The following is a 6000-nucleotide window of genomic DNA, read 5'->3' as shown; positions in this document are numbered from 1 at the left end:
GTGGCACTTGCTCACCAATAACCTGCTCAGTTTGGGTTCCACCTGGACCACTCAGCTCCAGATCTTATTACAGCCTGGCCCAAACATAGACAAAGGAGCTGAATTCCAGAGGTGAGGCGAGAGTGACTGCCCTTGACATCAAGGCAGCATTTGACAGAGTGTGGCATCAAGGAGCCCTAGTAAAATTGAAGTCAATGCGAATTAGGGGGAAAACTCTCCATTGGCTAGTCATACCTAGCACAAAGGAAGATGGTTGTGGTTGTTGGAGGTCAATCATCTCAGCCCCAGGATATCGCTGCAGGAGTTCCTCAGGGCAGTGTCCTAGGTCCAACCATCTTCAGCTGCTTCAATGACCTTCCCTCCATCATAAGGTCAGAAGTGGGGATTTTCACTGATGATTGCAGTGTTCAGTTCTATTCGCAACTCCTCAAATAATGAAGCAGTCCATGCCCACATGCAGCAAGACCTAGACGACATTCAGGGTTGGGCTGATGTGTGGCGCAAATGTTGCCACTTAAGTGCCAGGCAATGACTATCTCTAACAAGCAAGAATCTAACCACCTCCCCATGTCATTTAACGGCATTACCATCGCCGAATCCCCCACCATCAACATCCTGGGAGTCACCATTGACCAGAAACTTACCTGAACCAGCCACATAAATACAGTAGCAGCAAGAGCGGGTCAGAGGCTGGGTATTCTGCGGCAATTGTCTCACCTCCCGACTCCCCAAAGCCTTTCCACCATCTACAAGGCACAAGTCAGGAGTGTGATGGAACATTCACCACTTGCCTGGATGAGTTCAGCTCCAACAACACTGTAGCTGCAGTGTATACCATCTACAAGACACACCCAAGCAACTTGCCAAGGCTTCTTCGGCAGCAGCTCCCAAACCCGCGACCTCTACCACCTAGGACAAGGGCAGCAGGCGCATGGGAACACCATCACCTGCAAGTTCCCATCCAAGTTACACACCATCCTGACTTGGAAATATATTGCCGCTCCTTCGTCACTGGGTCAAAATCCTGGAACTCCCTCCCTAACAGCACCGTGGGAGTACCTACACCACACGGACTGCAGCGGTTCAAGGCGGCGGCTCACCACCATCTTTTCAAGGGCAATTAGGGATGGGCAGCAAATGCTGGCCTTCCCAGCGACACCCACATCCTTCAATGAATTAAAAAATGTAAATTTTGTCAGCAAATCAGATAGCAGGAACACAGCCTTTTATGCAGTCACAAAACTTGAGTGCACAAATAAATCCTTTTCTCAAGTACACTGCACAGGTATCAAGTACTAGATTGTTGAACAGCACTACACACTTCAGAAGGTATGATAAAGGATGCATCCACAATTCATTACACCAAGTGTTGGCACAATTGAGACCATCAGAGAAGCAATCAAGCAAAGGCTAGGCATTCAATCAGAGGGAAGAAAAACTGGTGGCCGACTCACTCCATGACACTTATGTACAAATCTGTGGCCAATTTAGGGCATTGTTGACGGGGATATCGAAGCAAGCCATTTGCTCAATTTTGCCAAGTGCAAGATTCTAGCATAAAGAAAGAAAATATCACGTGAAAATGGGCAAACAAAATATTTGGTAGACTAAATTTCATACAGGTTTAACTTGCACAATGGACAGAAAGGAGTATTATAGTTTAAGATTGCCTTTTCAAGTTTCAGATCTGCATTAGATATTCTCGCACAGTGGTGGTGATCATTCTCAAGTGGTCCAAACGTCTTGCATTCAGGAATGTGCCTGTATTGTCCAATAGGCATTAGCTGTGGCTCAGTGGTAGCACTCTCACCTCGTCAGAAGGCTGTGGGTTCAAGCCCCATTCCAGAGATTTTAGCACAAAATCTAGGTGGACTCTCCAGGGCAGTACTGAGTGTCGGATGTGCCGTCTTTTGGATAAGACGTTAAAGCGAGGCTCCATCTGCCCTCTCAGGTGGACGTAAAAGATCCCATGACACTATTTTGAACAGCAGCAGGGGAGATTTCCCGGGTGTCCTGGCTAACATTTATCCGTCAACCAACACCATTAAAACATCTCGTCATTATCACATTGGGACCTTACTGTGCACATACTGGCTGCTGTGTTTCCTACATTACTAAAGTGACTACACTTCAAAAGTACTTCATTGGCTGTAAAGCGCTTTGGGACTTCCTGAGGTTGTGAAAGATGCTATATAAATGCAAGTCTTTCTTACTAATTGTAGCATAACCTGGGGGTGCAACAACAGGACACCCTTATGATCTGAACTGGATATCATGTCTTTCGCATGCACCCTTATCCAATCTTACCCAAGGCGTACTGGAACACTGAGATAAAGCGAGATACAAATTGTTAATCTATTTTATTTTATAGACAGCAAGCGAATGTACTTTTTTTTTTTATATTCGCTTATGGGATCTGGGCGTCGCTGGCAAGGCCAGCATTCATTGCCCATCCCTAGTTGCCCTTGAGAAGGTGGTGGTGAGCCGCCTTCTTGAACCACTACAGTCCGTGTGGTGAAGGTACTCCCACAGTGCGGTTAGGTAGGGAGTTCCAGGATTTTGACCCTGATAAACTGATGTCATCAAATCTGACCTTGATTAAACTAACTACAGAACTCACCGAGAACAAATTTCTAAAAACTGGCTCGTTTGGCTTCAATACATCTTCAATGCTTGACCCAATAGCAAATATATACCCTTTGCCTCAGTGGCTTTTTAAACCGGTGAGATATCAGTTTTAAACACGTAACTCCTAAATCTCATTCACAAAAAAATCCCAAAACATGACAATTCTTTTATGGGTCTTTTAATAATGACCATTTTGTTATTATGGGCTTTTTTGTGCTGTGGATTGAGACTCAAACTAGTTTTACTTTGCATCTTTGGCAGTTATTACATTTATATATAGGTTGCAGCTGAATCCAAAACTGAGGTGAGAGAAGTACTGTAAGGCACCCTACAACCCAATCTTAAGGAATCTTTGAGTTCACCTCCAAAATATCACCAGTTCAAATAGAAAACACTTAGCAATGAGATTTTATTGACAAGCTATTCCAGCTTTTACAGTTTGGTTCCACTACACATAATGTACACTTACTGAGGGTGGGGAAGAATTGGAAACATGCATTATAAAACACTTTCAAAACAATTTTCCACAGAACATGCATGAATGCAGTTTCCATTTTGCAGTATGCCTCATTACAGGATTAAGAATTCAATATTCTAGAAACGTAACATACAAAACTAGAAATACTGGATTCGTTCTTTAGTGCTCTAGTCACCAAAGATGTACATATGCTTATTTCACAATTAAGCCACAAAGGATATACCTACCAATAGACAACTTGCACATATCAAATTTTACAGTATTTTACATAGCTTTAAAAAATGTGAGCATATAAAAACAAACTTCAGGTTTAAAAATGATTACTGGCAATGGTCTACATGCCCATCACAATGACGGTTTCCATCTGACAAAAAGCACTTTTTTTTTTTTTTATAAACTGGAAAAGTAGTTCTTCAAACATATTATAAACCAGTTTGGATGTGGAAATTCCAAATGATTCAATTATTCAGTGATTCGCATCCTTACGAATATTTTCACTCGTCTTTATGTCCACACTTCCCTGAAAAATATTGGATTCTAATAATATCCTGCCAAGAAAACAAATGAAAATTCATATTGCAGAAAACAAATGAGCATCACATATTGTTGTAGGCAAGCATTAAGACTCTTTGCTAAGTCATTCAACACCTTCCTTTATTTGTGCCAGTTGTGAATTGGCATAACTTCGTAACCTGGCACATGACTGGCCCTGCCGAATTGAATTTCATTGAAGACTTGCTATAGATTTCTGACTAGTCTAGATTCTGACTCAGTCTCCAGATGCAAAGGACAGAGTTATATTCCAATGAATGAGAGCATATTACACTAAAAATGTATAGAGGCAGCTGGCTGCACAATATGTTGCAGCATAGCCAGAAACATTGTACAGATGTCTAAGATGTGGGCTTCCCGATGGCATATTAAGCAAAGATGCTTACACATACACAGCCTTAATCAGAAAACATTCTCAGGACAGATGTAGATAAAGCTCTCTCCCGCCGCCCAGCATCACAAGATGATGTCAAGAGCTCATTCACAATAGCAAACTGGAGCTTTTAAAATATTACATGGCAAGTTATAATGCATCTTATATAAAAGCCAGGCCACTATAAGTAGCAGGAACAGCCATATTTTATGGCCTCCGCAATCATCTTTTTCTCCCTCCCACTGAGCCCAGCCAATCTGAACACTGGTACAAGCCAGTGTGACAGGTCATTTTTGGAGTGTGAAACTGACAATATGTACTGAATTAGTGGGTAGAAAGTTGCCCAAACTCATCTCATTTTGAACATTTAGGTGCCAGAAAGAAAAACAAACTGAGCTGGATTCAACCCCAGGCTCAAAAGATGGAAACTGTGGTTTAGATTAATATCAAATTACTTCCTGGCCCAAGCATTTATATCAATTAAGGAAGAGACAAATAGGAGTAAGTTTTTTATGTCAGATGTGTGTCTGAGTGAGACTTGTGGTATTAATTTCTATATATTGTTAGCATAGCAACATCCGCAGCATACTGGAAATCCTTTCTAAAAGGCTGCCTGAGCTTACATAGATACATAGATACATAGAAGATAGGAGCAGGAGTAGGCCATTCGGCCCTTCGTGCCTGCTCCGCCATTCGATGAGATCATGGCTGATCCTTTAATTCAGTATCCCGTCCCCGCCTTCTCTCCGTAACCCTTAACCCCTTTTGCCCGTAGAAATATATCTAATTCCCTCTTAAATATATTTAATGAGCTGGCGTACACTGCCCTCTGTGGCAATGAGTTCCACAGGTTCACCACTCTCTGAGTGAAGAAATTCCCCCTCATCTCTGTCCTAAATGGTTTAGCCCTTATCCTTAAATTATGTCCTCTAGTTCTGTTCTCACCCGCCAAGGGAAACATTCCTTCTGCATCCAGTCTGTCTAGACCTGTCAGAATTTTATACACTTCTATGAGGTCCCCTCTCAATCTTCTAAACTCCAGTGTGTACATCCCTAAACTACATAGTCTCTCCTCATAGGTCATTCCCGCCATTCCTGGTATCAGCCTGGTGAATCGCCGCTGCACCCCCTCCATGGCAAGAACATCCTTCCTCAGATGAGGCGACCAAAACTGTACACAGTACTCGAGGTGTGGTCTCACCAGTGCCCTGTACAGCTGCAGCAAGGTATCCCTGTTCCTGTATTCTAACCCTTTTGCTATGAAGGCCAGCATACCGTTTGCCTTCTTGACCGCCTGTTGCACCTGCATGCTCGCCTTCAGTGACTGGTGTACAAGAACACCCAGGTCTCTCTGTACTTCCCCCTCTCCCAATCTATTGCCATTTAAATAATAATTTGCCCTCCCGTTCCTGCACCCAAGGTGGATAACTTCGCACTTGTCCACATTATAGTGCATCTGCCATTTATCCGCCCAATCGCCCAGTCTGTCCAAATCGCTCTGGAGCTTCCTGGTCTCTTCCTCTGAGCCCACCCCCCCTCCTAGTTTAGTGTCGTCTGCAAATTTGGAAATGCTGCATCCGACTCCCTGATCCAGGTCATTAATGTAAATTGTGAACAGCTGGGGGCCCAGGACAGATCCCTGTGGTACCCCACTTGTTACTGCCTGCCATTCAGAAAATGAGCCGTTTATTCCAACTCTCTGTTTTCTATCTGACAGCCAGTTCCCTATCCACGCCAAAACTTTCCCCTTTATCCCATGAGCCTCAATTTTCCATGCTAATCTTTTATGTGGGACCTTATCGAAGGCCTTTTGGAAGTCCAGGTACACCACATCTACTGGCTCTCCCCCATCTATTCTACCAGTTACTCCCTCAAAAAATTCCAATAGATTAGTCAAGCACGATTTACCCTTTGTAAATCCATGTTGACTCTGTCCTATCCTGTCCCCATTTGCTAAGTGCTCCGCTAT

The 6000-nt window shown here is 43.4% G+C and overlaps 1 protein-coding gene across 4 annotated transcripts in view; it reads right to left on the bottom strand.

The window, feature by feature from the left end:
• Positions 1 to 3018: 3018 nt before the first annotated feature.
• LOC147108170 (methyl-CpG-binding domain protein 3-like) overlaps positions 3019 to 6000 on the bottom strand; it is a 41305-nt gene continuing 38323 nt past the window's right edge. For all 4 annotated transcript variants that reach the window (XM_086004701.1, XM_086004702.1, XM_086004699.1 and 1 more), the window contains one exon: positions 3019 to 3654. The gene's annotated coding sequence lies outside the window, so the exon portion shown is untranslated. The remainder of the gene's footprint in view (positions 3655 to 6000) is intronic.

Source organism: Somniosus microcephalus, chromosome 13 (genome assembly GCF_052327205.1).
Source record: "Somniosus microcephalus isolate GS21.2 chromosome 13, FLI_Smic_1.0, whole genome shotgun sequence".
In the NCBI taxonomy this organism is placed as follows: Eukaryota; Metazoa; Chordata; class Chondrichthyes; order Squaliformes; family Somniosidae; genus Somniosus; species Somniosus microcephalus.
This window is presented reverse-complemented; position numbering and strand designations above follow the sequence as displayed.